Here is a 23,115-nt window from a genome sequence, read left to right on the forward strand (position 1 = left end):
TATTAAAAATCATAACAGCAATAATTTTTTTTTCTGGAAAACGAGGTTTTGTTTTGTTTATTTGTAGCTGTAGCCACAACCCGGAAGCAAAAGGGAGAGTGGGAAAGTCCTGGAGAGTCAGGGTGTCTCCTGACCCTCAGCAAGCAGAGCACAAAGGCTGCTCAGGGACCGGCGAAGGTGTGGGTGCAGTAGCCATGGCAGCAGCACTAAACCTGGTGCCCCTCTCAGGTGGGGTGCCTGGTGGACCATGGGTGATCTCTGTAGCATGGGCAAGGACCAGACCCCAGGACTGGGACTCTGCATCCCTGGCCATGTCGGGGCCCTGAATCAGGGAACTAGGGGTGCTGAGATGGGGTTGGGAATAGAGTAAGAGATGTGGGAGTGGGTGGTCTAAGTGTGGGTGGTCCAAGATGGAGCATGGATTAGAGTCTGGAGAAGACCCATCCTCAGTCAGGTCTTGGGTCCAGCAGTAAGGCAGATCTCACAGAGCACGTGGCCTTCCACAGGGAAGCAGCTGCTGTCTTCTGCCTCAGTTGACAGGGGCTCCCCACAGTCCTCTCACTTGTAACACTTGAACTGATTTGACATCCTTATAGAAATATCCCTGAAGTTTGAAAATCTCTGACTGACTGCTGATTGTCTGTGAGCTAGTTAGTGGGACTAACTTCTCTGATTACCTTTCCTTTCTTGCCTATAACCCCCCTTTGAATATATACTAAATTCAGCTTCATTTGATTTAGTGTCTATCAATCACCACAAAATTATATACACTAAAAACAAATGACCCACTTGATGACAGCCCCATTGAAATTGTCCATGGAACAGTACAGAGAAAAAGGAAATAGAAAACTATTAGATATTGAATTAATATGAATAAATTATATACTTAATTCATTCAAATTAATTAAAAATTATATGCTTAACATATTGACAGTTTTGAATAGAGGTCTTGGGTTGTCAGTCTCCAAAATGCCCCATGTGCCTGGCTTCCTGGTACCCAGGTCTTTGTGCAGCTCTCCCTGGGTGGAGAAGCTGGACCTGCATGACCAACAGTATATAGAGAAAATTGCAACTGTGACTTCTGATGCTAAGACCCAGAAGACCTTGTGGCTTCCACCTTCCTGTCTCTTGAATTACTTGCTCTGGCAGAACCAGCTACCATGTCATAAGCATGCTAATGCATCCCTACGGACTGGTCCTTATGGCAAGAGACTGGGGTCTCCTGTAAATGAACAGCACCCATATCCAGGCATGTTTATGGATTGCCTAGAAAGTGGCTCCCCTGCTAAGAAAGCCCTCAGCTGACAATATCCCTGGCCAACCACTTGAGACCTTAAGATCAAACCACCCAGCTAACATACTACCAGATTTTTGAAACAGAGATGTCAGGTGTGTGAGATTATCAATGCTTAATGTTTTAAGACACTAAATTATGATGTAATTTGTTATGGAACAACAGACAAGTCATACAAGATCTAAAATATGAATCACGGGCCAGACGCAGTGGCTCACATCTGTAATTCCAGCAATTTGGGAGGCCAAGGTAGGAGGATCACCTGAGGTCAGGAGTTCAAGATCAGTCTGGTCAACATGGTGAAATCCAGTGTCTAATAAAAATATAAAAATTAGCCGGGCGTGGTGGCAGGCAACTATAATACCAGCTAGTCAGGAGGCTGAGGCAGGAGAATGGCTTGAACCTGGGAGGCAGCTTATGAGTGAGAACATGCGATGTTTGGTTTTGTGTTCTTGTGTTAGTTTGGTGAGAATAATGGTTTACAACTTCATTCATGTCCCTGCAAAGGACATGAACTCACCTTTCTTATGGCTGCATAGTACTCCCTAGTGTATGTATGCCACATTTTCTTTATCCAGTCTATCACTGATGGGCATTTGGGTTGGTTCCTGTCTTTGCTATTGTGAATAGGGCTGCAATAAACATACTTGTGCATGTGTCTTTACAGTAGAATGATTTATAATCCTTTGGGCATATACCCAGTAATGGGATTGTTGTGTTAAATGGTATTTTTGGTTCTAGATCCTTGAGAAATCGCCATATTGTCTTCCACAATGGTTGAACTAATTTACACTCCCACCAACAGTGTAAAAGTGTTCCTATTTCTCTACATCCTCTTCAGCATCGGTTGTTTCCTGACCTTTTAATGATCACCATTCTAACCAGCGTGAGATGGTATCTCATCGTGGTTTCGATTAGTATTTCTCTAATGACCAGTGATGATGAGCTTTTTTTCATATGTTTGTTGGCTGCATAAATGTCTTCTTTTGAGAAGTGTCTGTTCATGTGCTTTGCCCACTTTTTGATGGAGTTGTTTGTTTTTTCTCTTGTACATTGTTTTAAGTTCTTTGTAGATTCTGGATATTAGCCCTTTATCAGATGGATAGATTGCAAAAATTTTCTCCCATTCTGTCGATTGCCTGTTCACTCTGATGATAGTTTCTTTTGCTGTGCAGAAGCTCTTTAGTTTAGTTAGATCCCATTTGTCAATTTTGGCTTTTGTTGCCATTGCTTTTAGTGCTTTAGTCATGAAGTCTTTGCCCTTGCCTATGATTTGATTTTAAAAGTTCCAGGATACGTGTGCAGGATGTGCAGGTTTATTACATAGGTGAACGTGTGCCATGGTGGTTTGCTGAACCTATCAACCCATTACTTTTTCTCTTTTTTTTTTTTAAGTTTACTCATTCTAATGAGTGTGCAGTGGTATTTTATTGTGGCTTTAATTTGCATTTCCCTCATGACTATTGAAGTCAAACATCTTTTCACATGTTAAACCTTCATTTGTTTTGCTAATTTATAAACTCTTTTTTCAAACATTTTCCATTTGTAGAGCATTGTTTTTCTCTTTCTTGCAGAATTGTAAGAGTTTTGTATATACTCTGGAAACAAGTCCTTTGTAAAATATGTGTTGTGAATAATTTCTCCCTATCTGTGACTACCAATTCATTTTTCTAATAATGTCTTCAGATGGGGCAGAGATTTTAATGTTGATATAGTCTAATTCATCTTTGTTATTTTATGTTTATAGCATTTCATATCCTGTCTAAAACATCTTTGTCTACTCTCACATTGCAAAGGTATCATCCTATGATTTCTCCCAATGGTTTATAAGTTTATTTTTTATGCATGTGTGATACTAACTGATGAGTTCTACAGTGCGAAGTTTAAAAAAATAAAAGTAGCTCATGTATTACTTAGGTAACTTTGGGAAGTTGTTTAATATTCTGAAAGTGAGATGTTTCATCTCTATAACTGAGATCATAATATTATCCATTTCTGCCTTAAGAGTTGTTAGAAAACTAAATGCTATACAGACCATATAAGTTTTGGTAACTTACATAAGCTATAACACACATGATATTATGATAAGCAGTATCAATAACCAGAATATGTTATTGACTAATTAAAATATAAATACCATTTTTTCCTGTGCTCACATCTGCACTCTCTTTCTCTCTCTCTTTCTGTTGCTATTTATACATCACAGTCTTTATTGTTTGATTCTGAATTTAACCATGTAAGAGAGGCGATAAAGAGCTTCTGAATCACAGATATATTGTTTTATATTCCATATAGCTATAGACATTTTAGCAATCATTTCTTGAGTAACTGTTATGTATAAGAACCACAGTTGGTGATATGCCTTACTATATTATTTTAGATTCTCTATAAGTGAATGTAAAAAAAAAATTAGTGACATTACTTCCAAATAGTGAAATAATATCCATTTAAATGACCCTTAATAATGCTGTAATTTTTGCTTACAATTTTTTTAAAAAATGATTTTGTATCTGAGAAGTAAAGACTAAGGTCAGTCTTTAGAATTTGAGCTTTATGACATCTTTATTTTTTAATTTTCCTACTTTAGGATTTATGCTAATACTTCATAAATCCTTCCAATATTTTAATTATTTGGGAAGCTGGAGCTAGTGCATTTGCAATCTATTTTTCAATTCTCAGGAAAAATTTTATTTATTTTGTAAAACTTACTAAATTCTATCAGATCTTAACAATGAAACAAAATTCTTCACCAAAATCTTAATATGACTTTGTGCTTCTCTCTCTCCCTCTTTTTTTTTTTTTTTTTTTTTTTGCTTTTTAAATATTTATTTGTGTAAATATCAGAATTACACTTTTAGGTATTTATTATGGGGAAATACAAAGTTAATATTCCCCAAGTCTAGTCCTCTGCTGTTTCAAATGTTGTCAGATGCTCTAGAATATCTGATGAATGCAAATTAAAGAGTATATAAATCAAACTAAACTTGTTAATGACTTCAGATTCCAAGGGATCTTTCACCTATTCATTCATTAAAGAGAGAAAGGGAAAACTCCTGTTCAGACATGGGGATTGGGTTTCTATTGACAACACTCAATACATTAACAGAAAAATGCCAAAGGTGAGATTTTTTTTAAAAAGTAGTCTGTTTTGCACTCACCTCTCAATAAACTGTGTCTCTGCTATCACCTCAATACTACTGAGGGTTCCTTTGATCAGACTTCCATGGAAAGGCATTTTAAGTAACCATAACTCTCGTTTCTTGGCCAGCTCCCTAATTATTACAAGTAACTTGGCCCTCTATTTCTTCTTTTTATGTTCCACTCCATTAGGAAAGAAGATCATATTTCCTGGACTGATGAAATTAACTTCGACCATATTTTCCCAGTCATCATAATTTTTACAAAGAGTTCATCGAATCAATTTTTGGCACGAGAATGACGGTACTACACTAGATAGTGCCATTACGATGAAATAGTCATGCTGTTGAATTAGAGATACTTAAATTAGGTAGACTAAAATTTAGTTTGGCTTTTATTATACTCATTCTTCTAACTCTTAAATACATGTTTTGCAAGGCTGGTCATTTAACTCACATAAATATTTCTCTTAGTGTGGAAAAGAAATCTTATTTTCCAGGCGTCTTCAGAGATGTTATGTGAAAACTGAATTTATAAGCTTCATGTAGAGATTGTCAAAGGATGCAATGAACACTTTCTACCTGACCTAGCACACAAAATTCCAAATGCAATAGTTGGGCACTGACAGTCTACCTCATTGATGCACACCTAATATTGACAGAATAAGGCATATCCAGGGTCACTTCTAGAGCTCCAACTTCCATTTGTTTTTCTAGTAAACGTGGATTAAATACTTACTGTGCATAGGCACCTACTAGATGTTGCAAGGCCTATGGAAATGCATAAGACAGAATATTTGCCTATTGAGAGTTACATCTCAGTAAGAAGAGCAGGGTTGTGTACAAATAAACCACCGTGCTATATGCAATTGCATACATCTAAAAAATAATTACTAAAAATAGTATTCTGGAACAGTACCAGTTCAGACGCAGCCTGTCTATAAGTGAGTCATCAATCAAAGGGGGATGATTAAAGAGGTAAACCAGGCATATCTGGAAAAACAATCATAATCCTAAAAACTAGGACCTGAGTTCTTTGGCTTATTTCTTTAGGTATTATTCAGTAAAGGGAAGAACTTGCACATCACTTATTTGTAGGATACACTTTGAGTGCTAAGATGAGAGACACAAAAGATACTATATGTAAGAGAAACCAGATACAGAAGACAGATCAAGAAGTAAATGTAAAAAAATGAGTTACCAATGCAAAGGAATTAGGAAGAGACTATTTGCCTTGTCATGAGGAAATGAAAACGTAATTTAGGAACCAGCAAACACAAGGAGATTCTGTGTAATCACTGGGATGAAGAACTCAGAGAAAACTCCTGTGTATAAACAAAATTGTAGAGTGTTTTGAAAAGTTGACGACTGCTTCACCATTGATTATACAGAGACAGACTATACAAAGATACTGTGTAATAATTGGTGAAGCAGGAGTCGCCTACCAAAAGCCAAGATTCATATCACATTTTGTGAAACTGTTGGGGACCAGTGAGAAAAAAATTTCATAATACATATGGAAAAAGTGTCTGAACCAAGGACCCTATCAGGATACTCAGGCTGCTTATTATTTTTTGGTTTCTCATAAGACTTCCTGTGGCTCAGCTAGATGAGGTAATAATTGTATTTCTAAGTTTTATCCATTTACTGAATATAGAAATGTTAGAAAACCTACCTTCTGTACAACACTAACTATGATTTTTTAAATTTCTTTATCCTCAAATCTAGTTAGCAGAGCTTATGGTGTAGAAGAGAAAACAGGCTTGCCAAACCATGACATAAGGTTACTTAGTTAGAATTGTGCTGTCCATTATGAGGGAGAAGTGTGAAGCATCATGCAAGCTTATAAAGTGAGGAGGGACCAGAAGGATTTAGAAAGACCAGCAAGAATTGTCTGAGGATGTGATTTGAAGCGGGAGTCTCCGTTCTTGGAAGGACCTGAAAAGTCAAATGCCCTATGGCTATAAGAATAATAGACCTATTGATCAAAGAATAAGGAGGGCACGAGGTTCTGTGGGGAAGGGGTCAGAAATGGAGTTGAGAAGTAGGCAGGATTCAGATCACTAGGGCCTTATATGTAAAACCAAACATTTGGTATTTATTCCAAGTTTTATGGGAAGCTAATTGAAGTTTTTAAATTGGGTATTTGCATGATGCCATTTATGTTTTACTATTATGATATGGCCACTGTGTACATAATGAACTGAAAAGGCTCAAGAGAGTTTGGTGATAGATCACACAGGAGGTTCATACGACACAGAAGAGAGATAATAGGAGCTTGGGTTTGAGTGTTAGGGGTGAATATAGGGAGAAATAAATGGATTGAAAAGTAAAGCAGGAGTTAAATTGATTAGAAATGAAGCCTGAGGGAGGGAGGACAGGTAATCAAGAGGCACGTCCTAGTTTCTGGCTTGTGTGACTAAAGGATATTGATATATCTTAATTGTGGCCAGTTTGCACAATATGGAAGATTGTAAATAACAAGACAAAAATTAACCTAAATTCTGCCAGACTATCACTGTAAACATTTTTTTCTACCCATAAATATGTATTTATTTTATCAAATTGATGGCTTATTATAATTTTATGTTTTGGTTATTGACATACTGTGAAACTTTTGAATATCTTAAAGAATAACACAAAATCATGATTTTAACGGCTTATGTTAACTTATGAAAGTATCATACTTTACAACAAAATGATCTCTTTTTATTAAGCATTGTGAGTATTTCCACATGTTTTACACTTATAAATTTCAATGTTACTGTAAACATTATTGTGTACCAACTTTGTAAACATCTCTGAATGTTTTATTCTTATTAAATCAGGAGACAAATTACTAGGCTAAGGACTTTTACTTTATTTTTAGTTCTTTTTATGTTGCAAAGTTGTCGTCAGGAAGTTTTGTTCCAAGTTGCAAGTCCACCAGCAAAGTACAAGAGCATGCATTACAATGAGGTCACCAACACAGCCTTTTAATATGCGTACATATTTTTTGTCAACTCATAAGCAGGTAGTATAACCACAGGTCAGGGGTCACGTTTCAGGGAGAGAGATTCTCAAGCCCACCTTGGCTCAGGTATTTGCCCCTGTACCTGTTGTCCATGGGCAGGGTGCATAGCCAGGCCTGTAATATTCCTGTAAGTGGAAAAAGTTTTCTGAGAGGAGGAAAAAAATGTGTGAACTGGTCAGAAAGTCCTTTTAAAAAGGTTTAAAATGGTTAACGTTAGTAAAAAACTACAAAATCCCAATAAACCTTTCTATATACTCCATAGTGGAGAAAAAATAAATAAATAAATACAAATTATTGGAAAATGCTTTTTTCTCTTGTTATTACAAGCTATATGGGACAAGCAATACAAAAATTCCAAATACGACATTTTTGGCTAAATCACTAAGAGAAAATAATTCTGTATTTAACATAAACTATTTTAAAACTTTTTTCCCTATACTAATTATGGTTAAAAAAATTCTATTTAATGACAACTCCCACTTTATTGAATTTACAAGTAAAAGAATGACTGATTTTTGGGGTACCAAAATCTAAGTTAGTTTTGTTAATTAATAAGTCAACAGCTAGTTTATATATGCTCAAATGAATGAGGTTATTCAGAGAATGGTGGATTTAGGATATTAAAAATACAGATTGAGGTTGTCAAAATATTCTTCAAGGTGGTCTTAGAAATGATTTTCTCATGTCCTTAGAATCCGCTTCCTCATTAGTTATTTCTTGCCTTTTCTCAAATCTGTTAAATACCCATGAAAAGCCCTTCCTAGACTCCGCATGAATCCTAAAAATAGACTTATCTGCCTGTTTTCGTCTCCCAGAGCAGCAGTAACAAATTACCACAAAGTTAATGGCTTAAGACAACACAAATTTATTATCTTACATTCTTGAAGGTCACATATCCAAAACCATTTTTATAGGGCTATAGTCAGCATGTCGGCAAGACTGTGTTCTTTCTGCAAACTTCCGGGGAAAATTACATTTTATTTTATTTTATTTTTTGCCTTTTCCAGCTTCTAGAGGTTTTCCACATTCCTTGGCTCCTGGATGCATCTCTACAATCTCAGCTTCTATCTCCACACTGCCCTTTTGACACCGACTTTCCTGCCTCTCTCTGTAAGGACCTTTGTGATTACATTGGACGTAATCTATGGTGATCCAGGATAATCTCCCCATCTCAAAATCTTTAACTTAATCACACCTGCAAAATCCCTTTTGCACTGTAAGGTAATATATTTGCAGGTTCCAGTGATTAAGATGTAGACATCTTCGAGAGGGGATATTTTTCCACCTTTCTCACTGCCAATGCACTGAGCAGCCAGTTTCTCAAAGCAGGGCACAGACCCCCCAGACACGGGCATCCTCATCCAGGCCCATGCTGCTCCAGGTCCCGGACACCATGCTGCTACTGTGGTCATCTTGATCTTGACCACTTGTTTCTCCCACTTTCATGACTTTGTGATAATTATTTAATTTTTCCACTTCGGTCATTGGCTTATCTCTCCAAATTGGCTGTTGCATTTCTTCTCAGAGTAAATCTGTAGCCTGTACCTGCCCCAGTTAATCTGTTTTGAACTCCCTGATCCAACCCAGGCATTCAGCCATGTAACTGAGATAAACACCAGAGTTCATCTTGTTCCCTATGAGGGTAAGCGGGGGCTCACATAGATTGATTGCACCCAGGGTACTCATGGGCCCAGAGAAACTTACCGACCCATAAGTTCCACCACTATTTCTGCCTTGGCTCCATATTATTTTGCTCCAATTTTCCCTTTTGGATATCATTATCTGGAGCCTTGAAACCAACCTGTCTTTTCCTATCCTCTGCAGTTACTGGCCTGGAGTCTGCTTAAACTGGAAAAAAAATAAAAAAATCAAAAGCATAAATTTAGCTGCAACTTCATTTAGAGTACATAGAAGTATATATTGGAAATCGCTACTGTTATTTCCCACCCAAAATATCAAGTACTTGAGACAGTTACTCTTGATTTTAACTCAATTGTGGTCTAGTATATCTCTGTCTTTGGGCATTTTGAAAACTCTCTCATATTTTCTAAACTACTTTCACATATGAAATTATGCAAATACTCATAACAACCTTCTGGGTATTAAGGCAAATGTTATTTATTACACTTGAAGTTAAGAAAATTGATTCAGAAAAATTAAGTGATCAGCCAAAAGTAGCACTGCTATTAAGTACAGCAGGAAATCGGTTAAGAATTTCCATGTATTCTCTAATGCAAATCAAGTATTTACTTGTTTAAAGCCTTCTGCCTAAATTCTTACATACGTACATGATAATTAGCAATGTAGTTGTGTGGTAGTGGGGTTCAATCAGAGTTAATCTACACCCAAATCTAGAGATATTTCATATAAAAACACATGATGTTTGTTTTAGTTGCTATTATATCTGTAAGAATAGTGTATACATTTTTTTATTGTTCATTTTCCATTGAATGCACATTTTTATGAAGTGCTGTGAAAGTAAAATGGTGCAAACATCCAACCTAAAGCGAAGACTATTTCAAAGCAATACCTATTGCTGATCAATGCTGATATACACTCCATCTTACTTTTTCTTCAGTATACTTTGAGAATCTCCTCTTCTGTCAGCTGTTTCTGTAGCTATTCTAGAGATTCAGATCTATGTCTTAACGCTATTGACCTGGTGTTCTGATTCCCAGAATCTGATGCTAACATAGAAATATGAGAAGCCAAACCCTCCTGCTTCCCGGTAGCCATTCTACTCATGCAGATGAATAGCAGGAAAGGGCTGGATCACATTTTATGTCTCCAGCCCTTTACAATGACCACGAGTAGGCCTGCCCAAGTGACAATTTAGTTTACATGGGGCTGGTAGTCTTGACAACAATGTCAATATAGACCAGAAACATCAAAGCTGTATTACAATTCTGGGCTATCTGAATGCAGTGTTAATGTTTGTTCACCCTCCAGTCTGCAATCACTGGCAAGTTTCTAAAATTTTTCAGTCTCTTTATTTTCGTGTCTCTTTGGTTTTTAGATTGAAGATGGTCTAGTTCGTTGTCATGTTTCTTTCTAATGTAATTGGATAGTCATTTCATGTCAGGATCAGTGCAGTATATTTGCAAGAATGTTGGCCTTGGAATGAGAAAAAAAGTTTGAGGTCTGACCTCACCACTAACTAGAAGCCTGCTCTTCCACTAATCACTGCCTCCCTGAGCCTTAGATTTTTAATGTGTCAGAAAAAGAAAATGATAACTGTCCTCCCCATTTTAATAATGTTATCATAAAATTCAAAAAGATCTAGGTATCCTTCGTTTATAACCCATAAGGTCTTACATATGTAAAAGACTGGGAAAGAACAGCTAATTAGGAAAATGAAACTTGGCTTCTAAAATATTCTTTGTAACTCTTTGGGGTATGCCCTTGACAAAGTCTCTTGGGCTTTCTCTCCTTATCAATAAAAATGGAAGAAACATTTAATAGTCCCCAGATTGGCTTTCAGCTCCAATAATCTACTTTCCTAAGTATATATGTTATTTTTGTTAAATGTAAGTTCTGCATTAGGTATTAATGATTTTGCTGTTCTCTTCTAAATGACTGTTTTCCAATTATTTCACACCTCCAATGCACATATGTTTTATCTGTTTTCCTCCAGCATGATTTTTCATGAGACATCACATTTTATTTATTTATTTTTTTTTTTTTGAGGCGGAGTCTCGCTCTGTCGCCCGGACTGGAGTGCAGTGGCCAGATCTCAGCTCACTGCAAGCTCCGCCTCCCGGGTTCCCGCCATTCTCCTGCCTCAGCCTCCCGAGTAGCTGGACTACAGGCGCCCGCCACCTCGCCCGGCTAGTTTTTGTATTTTTAGTAGAGACGGGGTTTCACCGTATTAGCCAGGATGGTCTCGATCTCCTGACCTCGTGATCCGCCCGTCTCGGCCTCCCAAAGTGCTGGGATTACAGGCTTGAGCCACCGCGCCCGGCCGAGACATCACATTTTATAAGCATCTGTTTTTTGCAAAATCTATTCAACCCTCTTCTTTCATTGTTTCTTTCTTTATATTCATAACCTTCCAAATTAAATGACATTGGAACATTTAATTTCTTAGGCACCTACTTTATTCTTGGTGATAAGCTACACAAAAAGAGGTACACTACATGAGATTTCAAAGCAAGAGTAAATAGCATATTAATGTCATTCACAAATTATACTGAGCTATAATATATAGCAAGCAACAGAGTGAATAAAGACATAATACAAATGGACTTTGAGGGGTTAGAAACTCAGAGAGATAAGAGCAACATTGGATTTAGTCAAAAGCAAGTTCACTAAGGGACAAATGTTATAAAAAAAAAAAAACCCTCACTATAGGGGAAGATAGGGTAAAAGGGTGGTCTAGGGAAAAGTTGCATTATTTACATTAGTAGCCTGTAAATATATGAAAAAATTCTATAGGTATGAAGGAAAAATCGGAGCACATCACTGTGTTTCTCTCACTACATTCATTTACCAGGACATTGAGCAAATGGCCATCAAATGCTCATCCTCTGCCTGGTACTGCCACTACACTAAGTTCTTGAAGTAAGAGCTAAGTAGGACACAACCCTTCTTTTCCTAGAAAGCTCACAGTCTCCAGGGGCTGGTGGACAGGCACACAATTATTGTACTGGGTGATAAAGGCAAAAACAGAGGCATTTATAATATGTATTAGAAACATGGGTAAATAAGTGAATTATTGGTTTTCACATGATCCTGGAAACTTGAGTTGAAGCTTGCCGGTCAGACAAATTGCACAGGAAGAAAGAAAAATTCCAGATGGAGCAAAAAACAGAAATCAGCCCAACCCTCATCCTGCCTTAGCCCCCATCCCACTACAGACCTTCACCTTTTTAAGTCAGATATAATCACTGACCTACACTAAAAGGCAGTTTCTGAATTAGCAGTGTTTATCTTTCCTCCACGATGGACCAATCTTGTCTGGAGACCTTCCCCCTTTCTACTTGTCTGGAAAACTCTGTTTTTTATTTAAGGTACACTGCCAACAATTTTCATAGAGGTCTATCTGTCTCCACCATCGCACACACTGAATCGGTCTGGGTAGGTTTTCTACTTTCTTCTCCCAAAATATTTACATTTCTTATGCCTTAGGGTAAATCACTAACTCATTACTTCCATTCCCACATTTTCTACTAGTTGGTGATATTTTGAAGTACAGAAGCTGGAATTTATTACAAAGCATCTTGAGGTGTGTAGCCTCAGACATAACCTGTAGTAGGAGCTCAATCAATGTTTGTGAAATAAGTGAGAAAAGAATAAGCACATTCAGTCTAGCAAAAACTGAAGAGAAAGTGGAGGGATGCTGAGGCAGAAATGTGATTTAGTGCCTATACCTTGGGCAGAGTGCGTGTGTATGAGGGTACCTGTCAATCAGGAAAACGGTAACCTAGTTCTGCCATTCTTTTTTTTTTTTTTTTCTTTTAAGATGGAATCTCTCTCTGTCACCCAGGCTGGAGTGCAGTGGTGTGATCTCCACTCACTGCAACCTCTGCCTCCCAGGTTAAAGCGATTCTCTTGCCTCAGCCTCCTGAGTAGTTGGGATTACAGGTGCACGCCACCACACCCAGCCTCTGCCATTCAGTAATCATATAGCTTTAGGCAATTCACCTTATTTCACTGATCAACAATAACATGGAGATAGTCCCTCAGAGTTTAGTTACAGACTAAACGGATACTGTATTTTAAAATGGCACAATACCTGGTGTGTTACAGGTGGCTGCAAATTTAATTCCCTTACCTCTTTTAGTCTTGACCCTAAGTTGGCCAGGCTTCTAAGGCACCGTTTTTAAGTGACTGAGCAGGTGCTTGTTTGCAGCAGCCATGTGGAGGCAGTCTTAGAGTTACCAAAAAAGCAAGACAGGATAGTGAGGTAGGATGCTGTGAGTAGTGTTACATCTCAAGGACTGACAGATACTCAGCTATAGTAGGATAAGAAAGCTATTATTTGGGAAATTAAATGAGTTAGTGTCACTTGAATTTCCTCTGATAACATCATCTTTTGTTCTCTCAGCATTTCTTTTAGAAAATGTCACTATGTCTTAACTTCTGTAAGTAGAACTGGAAGAAGTTCTACTTACATCTATATCCATTGATGGAGAGAGGTTATTACTTTATTAGGCTGAACTCATAGATGAAGGTATCTGAATCTGAGGGCTCCCAAAAGAAAGAAGTTTTTGTTGTTGTTGTTGTTTTTAGGTGGGGCCATTAAGATCCAGTTCATTTGCTTAGTTTTCTCCAATGATAAGAAGAGTCACTTTCCAGAGCATAATATATGGAGTTGAAATTGGAATCTTTTTCCATTTAATTATCAGTAGGACAAGAAAACAGCACCTAATTGTTCCCGATGTATCATCAAGTAAATTAAATTTTGAAATTAAAAAAGAAAAAGTTCATTTTGTAGAGCTATTCCAATGGCTTCAGTATCCCCACTTAGAAAGTATGTGATTAAAAGAATAAAAATAATATATGTTATGGCTTCCTTTATTTTATTACGACTGTTTTATTAGAAAAGGCATTAGCTATTCATCTATGAGTGACAGATGCTTAATAAACTGAATTAGGGTTATTATTAAGGCTTCATTAAGTCAAGCCATTCCAATCATTCATTTATGTTCTCTTTAAACTTGCCATGCTAATTGCACTAAAGGAGTGTTGATATCTGAAAACTCATCTGGCTTTTGACACCCAGCTCAGGCCCCACTTCTTCCAAGAAGTCTTCCTTGTCTACTTTAACCTCTTCAGACTGGGTAGTACAACTACTATTTCTTTTTACCCTCCCTTTGCCTAAGGGGTTTAACATACTCTAGAAAGATAATCCAAGTACTGTTTCATGAGAAATTTGTAATAATATTAAGGGGTTTCTGCTTCCACCTAAGAAAGTATAAAATAGTGTGGATTTTCACTCTTGTCAAGCACAAATAGAAAATAGGACAAATTACAAGAAACAACCTTTTGTGTGTGTGTGACATTGGATAGCAAGCAGCACAAGACTGTCTTGTCTGAGAAAGCAAAATAAGAATGGAGGGCCCAAACAGCACCCCTGCTTTCTGGACCCAGGGGTAATCCACAAATTCCAGCACAGAAGGAAAACCCAAACAGACTCCAGCCACCTTGCTGAGTTGAAGTCAAAGATGGAAGTTTGAGGAGACCAGGACACTAAAACCTGTTAATTCTGCAACGAACTCTTAAGTCTTTGTCTAAACACTAATCTGTCCTCCCATAGAAAGAAAGAAAACCCATAAATATGAACAAGAACAAATTCCAAAGAAAAAAGCAATTACCAAAGAGCAATAATTTAGGTACTTGATTACCCAGTTCACATGGAATAGTGAGCTGTAAGATGCACAAAACCCAGGGTTCACACAAGACTGGAAATGATTTGAATTTCTCTCACCTGGAGAAGAGACACCCTGTTGAATCCACAGGACTTTCAGTAGCAAGCCAACATAACCTCCTTAGTGGGGCTTATAAAGCTCTAAAATAAAGGCTAATTTTTATTTTCCTTAAAACAGCTCAAAAGCAAAACTCAAAAGGATCAAACTAATATACAAGTAACTTGACCTCCTGCCAGTAAAAGTTCAAGAATCTTTAAAGAATGCAACAAAATGCTTCACAACGTAAAATGTATGATGCCCTACATCCAATTAAGTTACTAGATAGTAAAAGAATGAAGAAAAGGCGACCTAGAAAGCAGAAGCAGAGATGATGAGGTTTATGGAAAATACTATTATAAATATGCTCTACATACTCGTGTATAATAACAAACATAAATATAATGATGAAAACATGAAAAACGTTTTAATAAATACCAAAATTTAATTTCTAAAAATGGGGAAACAATATTTTCTAGCAACCGTGACTACTACTATCATTTATTATTTGCCATTTTTCACTGATTCATCCAGAGGTATGTTAAGAAACGGGGCTCTGGAATCAGAGGTCTGAATCTGAGTACTGAATTCACCATTCAGTAACCATGTGACCTTTAGCAATAAACTTGGTATCTCTGTTTTCAAGCATCTCATATGCAAATCTGAGATAAAGTAATAGTGATTAAATAGATTTGTTGCAACATTTAAGTAAGAATACAGATGTAAAATACTTTGAAATACTTTCAAGTATTTTGAATCTTGGTTTCAAGATTAAGTACTCACCTGATGTTAGAAAATTCAATTACAGGGGTGAAAGTGAAGATTAGAGAGTGCAGTATCCTTTCCAGGGAAACAGGTATAATAAGAGGCAGAATTCAGATTTCCACACTTTTTCCTGACTTCAAATCCCAGGTTTCCACAGAGGATACATGTCTTCATGCTGTGCTTCTGCCTCTTTCTGATCTTGGCTTGTTGAATTGTGTGTTGACTTTTGTATTGCTAGATTCTCTCAAGGTATCTTTTTCCTTCTCAGTTTCTTCACTTTGGCAGTTTAATTTCAAACATTTGATGAACGAGTCTATGCACATTTTACCTTCAGGTTTGCTTTCTTTGGATACAGGATTTCCATCTTAGAGGAAGTGTAGGAAGCCATGTCTTCCGTGCCCCAGGCTTCTGCCCAGAGCAACTCAGACCTCAGGAACTCAGACTAGGAGGAGTTGTCAGAAGAAGCAATTATTTTTCACAATAGTCTCAGCTCTCAGGATACCTAGATTACTATGGAACAACTTTGGACTTATTTATATAATTTAGGTGGAAAAAAAACAAGTATTAGGCATCATAAGGGATGTTTCCTTTTTAACTTTTAATTCAAAGATGAGAAGAATATGCTGTCTTGTGGTTGTGTTGCCCTGTGGAGAGGGTGGAACAACTAACTAGGCTCCGTAACCCAGCTTCACCTAGGTGGAACAGTCACTGAATGGACTTCCCTTTCTCTGCCCTGAGAAAACAACAGCTGAAACTAGAGAGTTCCCTGACCCACCTTGCAGGACATGTGATGGGGTGTGACTCATCTGTTTGGTCACCATGGACACTCAAACCCTTTACAAGAAGGGGAGCAGGTAGACCGGCAGGTGCAGGAGCTGGGTGAGCACCCCTGGGCTCTGGCCTCATGGCAGTGCCTAGGGGTGGGAGCCTGTGACTCCTGAAGCCCAAGTGGGTGTTTGTTACAGTGCACTCTTTTAGCCTTGCTGTCCATGGACTGCTTAAGTGTTAGCCAGCTCAGTGCCCTTTTGGTACCCAGGTCCTTGTCTGGCATCCAGGAAGAATCGGGTTGCACACAGACTTGAAGGATGAATGTGTGCTTTCATTGAGTGGTGGAGGTGCCTCTCGGCAGGATGGATGGGGAGCTGGAAAAGGGGTAGAGTGGGAAGATCATCTTCTCTTGGATTTTGCCAATCCAGTGGCCAACCTCCTCTCTGACCATCCCCAGATGAACTGCTCTGGGCGTGCAGATGCTCCTCTCTTCTCTCTGCCACACCATTCTTCCATTCTTCTGCTCTTCTGTTAGTCTTCTCATCTCCTTGTGAAGCCTGGGGCTTGGGGTTTATAGAGTACAAGATAGGGCGATGTGGTGGACCAAAAGGCAACACTTGGGTGCAAAAACAGGAATGCCTGTTCCCATTTATGGTCATAAATGTGGGTGGGGTCTTTGCTGGGAGCTGCTCTCTTCTACCCTTCCTCCTGTCCTTATCACAGCTGCTCAAGCTATGAGATGAAGTGACCCCAGCACCACTGAGAGCCACAGCAGATGAGAATACTAAGCATGTGAAGTCCTCTGAATCAATCTCGGGGTTACTCTTCCTTGGTTCTAGAAGGCCATCTCTTCCTATCACTATTCAGATAGTTTACCTATACCTATCTCTGGTCCAGACACCAGGGAGCTTGTAAATGAGCTTTGGGTTAGAAGAGTTAAAGAAATTATGGAGGGATAAGGAACTTGTATTTGGGAAAACTAACACTTTTAACAGTCTTTAATTTTTTGGCAAACATACACATGTAAATTCCTTTTTGCATCCTGAAAATACTAATTCAATTACATCCTTGGATCTTCTGAAATCTTTCCTTGAACTAATAAAAACTGGTAGAACCTAGCTTTCTTTATAGAAATGCCCTTACATCGTAGCAGGACAACTATACTATTTCAGTTGCCCCCTTAATGTTACAACTTTGTGAAATAAACTTGCCTTTCTTTATATGGATGGTGGTTTGCCTTGTCCTCATTTCCTCCATGGTCTTTACCTGTCCAAGGAAATGAACAAGTGTTTTCTAATGAGCAGATTCTACTAAATGTAGTGAAACTCAGATTATTTTCTTAAATTTGTGATCCAAAACCAAAGAGATTTTGCCGCATTTCGGTGTACATCACACCTCTGCTTCAAACTCTCCGATGAGTTCCGGTTGAGTTAGAACATGCCCAGCAGCTCTGGCTATGACCTATAAACTCAGCCTGATTCAGTTTCTATTTCCTACCCTCCACCCCCAATTTGCATCATTTCTTCCTGTTCATCTGCACTGTAGCTTTGTTATGCCCTTTTTCCATCCTTCAAAAACTCTATTTTCTTTCTTGCTTCAAAGTATTTACATTTCTGCCTGAAATCTCTCATGTTATGCTCTTTATATGACAAACGTCTTTTCACCTTGCAGGCATCGGGTTCAACTTTAGAGGAACTTCCCTTGAAGACACTGTGTAGACAGACAGCAGTCCCCCTCCCCATTCACCAGGCACTCTGCACCTGAAATCAGGACATTGCTTCATTGCACGTATTATAATTTATACTTGCTTTATGTATGTGTCTTTTTTTGTTAATCTCATGTTTTTCATACTAAATGAGGGTTCCATGGTAAGAAGAAACTTGCCAATTGCTTTTACCAAAGTCTAGATACCTTCTGACCCAGAAAAGAATCTCAGCAATATTTGCTGCAAACCATGTTGAAAACAAAGCCCCAGAGGAAGACACAGGCTTTGGAGGACAGCAGAATGTGGCTCTAATCCTGCTCTTTTACTGATAAGCTGAATGACTTCCTTTTCTTCATCAGTAAAATGGAGATATTTTATAGCTTATAGGGTTACAGTAGACAGTCAATGAAAGGTAGCTATTATTGTTTTTATTTCGCCTAGTTTTCTCAGCAATGGCACTAATTAGAATCTGACTCACTTTTTACAGTGAACTTGGGTAAAAACTTTGAAATGTGATCAAATTAAATTAAAATGATGATTGTGATATCAAAAGTATAATTTGCTAATTTGTGTGGCTTCACAGACAATAGAAATATCAGGTCACAGAAAGTGGTATGGTCTTAAGTAAATCTACATAAAATGATTCCTAATCTCCGTCCATGCAGACCAATTAGAAAAAGAAATTGGCCAAGGAATTGTTTTGATGCTCAAATTAGATATGGTCATTTGATTGCCTTCCAAATTGAGAAGCATTAATCAGAAGCACCATGACATTGTTTTTGAATATAATAAGGGTACAGTGGTTTCCAGGTGTGTGACCTCCCTTTCAAATGTATATATTAAAATCCTAATGCCCCACATGATGGTATTAGGACCTGGGGTCTTTGGGAGATGATAAGGACTCTGCCCTCATGAATAGAAATATAAAAGACGCCAGAGAGAGACCCTTTGCCCCTTCCATCATGTGAGGTTACAGTGAGAACACAGCTATCCATGAGGAGGCATGCCTTCACCAGATGTGGCCCCTGCGAGTGCCATAACCTTGGACGTTTCTTAGCCTCTCGAACTGTGAGAAATAGATGTTTGTTGTTTATAAGTCACTCAGTTTATGGTCAAACAAAGTAGGATAAAAGGCAAAAAATGACTGAAATTTCTCAAAACCCACATCCCCTGGGAGAAACAAGACACCTCAAACCATTTTTTTTCACTGAATTCAAATAATCATCAGAAAAGCTAAAAATAAGATCCATGTTTCTGTCAATATCTAACTTCAACAGCATCAGTTACATCTTAGCTGTAAGATTCTGTGTTTCGTGGGAGAAGTCTCTACATTTTGGAAAATGACTTTATTGGATTTATTGGCTGAATAGCTCATCTAGACAGTGCATGATAAAAGCCCAATGCTGGAATGGATAAGATTATGGTTCAAATTAATAGACCAAGAAGGAAATAGGAAGGTTGCATATCAAGTGCTTTCCCATGAAGGATCTAGAGATCTAAACTGAATACAGTGACCCTAACAAGCAACTAATGTCAGCCTACAATGCTTCAGATTTGTTACCGATTTTCCTCTTAAAAACCATAGTCCCCATAAAAACTGTTGTGTCTGCCCTACAGGGGCCGTTAAAAAAAAATAGCTGGAAAACAAAACTCTTGTTAAGATGCTTCCCCATAACCATTGACTAGCAAAGGGGATCAGTGAACAAAAGATAAATGTGTTACTAATTCAAGGCCACTGGAGATTTTGTTTTTCTTATACAATTCAGTCAGTCCCAGCTAAAATGTAAACTCATTTGAAGGTGAAGAAAGCAAACAAAAACAGGTAAAAGAGGTTTTTTAAAAAACCAAACTACTTTATTCAAAACTTTGATCCATAGCCTTCATTAGTTTAGCAATTGAAGCAAATAAAGTTTAGCCATGTAAAAAGGTACCAGTTTTGTCAGAAACATAATTTGAATCCAACCATTGTTTTATAAATGGGTGAATTTGTATTACTATCTCATGGCTAAAATTCTAAAATAAAAGCAGTAAGATCTTTGTGGAAAACAAACAAACAAACAAACAAACCATAGTCCCTCCACACCTTGAACCCAAATATCTTCCCATAGAAAAATCATTTATAACATGCAGATTTCATAGTAGAGTTAGAGTTAGGACAAAGTAAGAGAATGGAGAACAAAAATAATAATCGTCGTTTTTATGCACACCTCGTGGGCTTCATAGAAAGGAGGTTATTTTTTCAGTAAGTTCATCAAAACTGAAAAAGAAAAAGGATTCTTGTGATTGTAACCACATAGAAGAACCTGGAAGACATAATGCTAAGTGAAATAAGCCTGGCTTAGAAGACAGATACTACCCAATCTCACATATATGTGGAATCTAAAAATATCAAACCCATAGAAGCAGAAAATAGAATGGTGATTGCCAGTACCTGAGATAAAGAGAAAATGGAGGTGTTTGTTATAAGGTACAAACTATCAATTGTAAGTAAACTAAGTTCTAGGAGTCTAATGAATAGCATGGCAACTATAGATAATAGTGTATTATTTACTTAAACACACACAGAGTAATTTGTGTTAATGTAACACAGTGTTAATTTGATTTTGGTAATCATTTAACAATGTATACATATATTAAATATGTATATATTAAATAATCATATTGTATATTTTTAATAGATACCTTTTTAAATTTGTCACTTATACCTCAATAAAACTGGAGAAAAAGACCTAAAAACAGAATCAGAGCATTTGACAACATGGCACCATGGGAGAGTTTCATTTTTTTTGCCAGGATTATTGAAAATCTGCCCATACATTTCACGGTTCTCACTTTTATCTTCCTATGCAGAATAGCTTTATGGATAGTCTTTTCAGACAAAATGCAGATGTCCAACTAAATTTTAATTTAGCTAAATAACAGATTTTCAGTATAAATATTGCACAGACGTTGCAAAGAATATACTTATAATATGCTATTATTGGTGATTTACCTGAAATTAAATGTGAAGTTGGCAACCTGTATTTTTATTTGCTGAATGTGGTATTCCCTATGCACAGATGATGTACGGAGAATGAATATCTCATTCCCTGCTGGTAGTTTACAAGTGGAAAGTGTTGCTTGAGGTAAAAAGTAAGTGACTTTTAGAATTAGAAGACTCAAGACGTAGAGCAAACTGCACAAATATATTTTGAAAGAATCAGATTTGTAGATCCTAGGAAGGTTTTTTAATAAGAGCTATCTGCCTAACAATATTGAAACCTAAAATCTCACCAGAAAAGATAAATTTATTTGAATCATGTATTATAATATATTACCTTTAACAAGAAAGATGTTTTAATTTGTTCAATCTGTTATTCAAAGAAAAAGCAATTGTGTCAGGAACAATAAGGGCACATCCAGATCCACGATTCTATTGCCTTTTACTTGCTGTTCCTTTATATAACTTAGGATCTTCCACAAAGATTTTCTAGAAATCAATTCTCATTTTTATAACTTCAGAATATTTTGTATTTTTCGGTCTATGAATTATAGTCCATTAGTAGATTCTGAAATGAATTTAATGGTTTAGGACAAACACTTTTTTCTTTTAGTGAAACAAAATATCAGGTATAGAAGGATTAAAATATTTTCTGAAAACCTATTACCAATCACAAATAATATAGATGCATTTAAATAGCATTCTATGGTGTCTTTGGACTGTGGCTAAAATAAGAGAAAGAGACTCCCTCGAAAGAAATGGAGAAGAATTGTGACATTTCTTTGCTCAGGACAAATTCAACCTACTGCCTATCTTTACACATCAGTTTATAGTGGAACACGGTCACTTTCTTTTTTTTTTCATATTAGCTTAGCTTTAATTTTTTATATTTATACTGCTTAATTTAAAGTTAAAAAACTGAGCCTGGAAAAATAATATTGATTCATTCTTATTAATGTAGAATAATTCCAACATTGCTAGAGAACAGTACTTTTGTAAATATAAAACAAATAATTGGTATCACATGACTTTGTTCTAGTGCAGCCCATTCTCAAAATCCATGAAGTTGCCAAACAGTCATTTTCTACCTTAATGCAAAAATATAGCCTGAGTTTTCAAGAGAATAAGAGTAATCAGTACACAAGAGTAGAATATTTAAGATACTGCCAGAAGACATTGGAAGCATCATTATTAACATTATATATTATGTGTGGCAGCTTTAGAGAGGAGCTGAGTATTTTTGACCCAAGACTCTATGGCCTCCAAAGCCTAAATATTTACTATTTGACTCCTTGCAAAAATGTTTACTGATCCCTGGTTCAGAATACAAGGTCATAGTGACAGGTGGCCCTGTGTACCCTGTGGTGAGAATAGAAACACTGATTATCTGGCCATTATTAAAGAAAAGAATGAGATACAGCATATAGATTAGACAATAATCTCATGATGCCAGCATGTGTCATGGTTTAGAATTAGTAACTCTGAATACTTAGAACGAGTATTCCATCATAGAAAATATTATTATCATAGGCTCCAAAGCTGTGGTTAGGAACATGAACGAGAATCAGACAGATGGGACTGGCTTCCTGAATATTTGACTTACTCGGTATATACATTCAGAAGATTAGTTAACAGTTATGAATAACAATTTCCTTGTTACTAAATTGAAGATAATAAGGTAGGACATAAAAAATAAAGAAATAGTGCATGCTGAAGTTTCGCTTATTGATGGCTCAAAGTAAGTGTTGAATGCATGATAAAAATTAAATATGGGAGCTTATTAAACTAGCTGAACTCCTTTGGTTTATTAATTAACTTGATAATTATATGTTGGATACTATCTCTGGCATACAATTCTTTTGCTTGGCATACCTGTTGCTTTGTTCTCTTCTTGCCACCTACAGATCTCTTCTCTCCTTTGGACCTTGTCCCTCTCATCCCAGTTGGATTTACACACAGGTTTCCTTTGCATGAGCTCAGCTACAACTTATGTTGCATTTTCACATTTGTCTCTTCTACAGATTTATTCAAGGCATCAGTCTTTATT

Source organism: Trachypithecus francoisi, unplaced genomic scaffold (genome assembly GCF_009764315.1).
Source record: "Trachypithecus francoisi isolate TF-2019V2 unplaced genomic scaffold, Tfra_2.0 Lachesis_group7, whole genome shotgun sequence".
NCBI lineage: Eukaryota > Metazoa > Chordata > Mammalia > Primates > Cercopithecidae > Trachypithecus > Trachypithecus francoisi.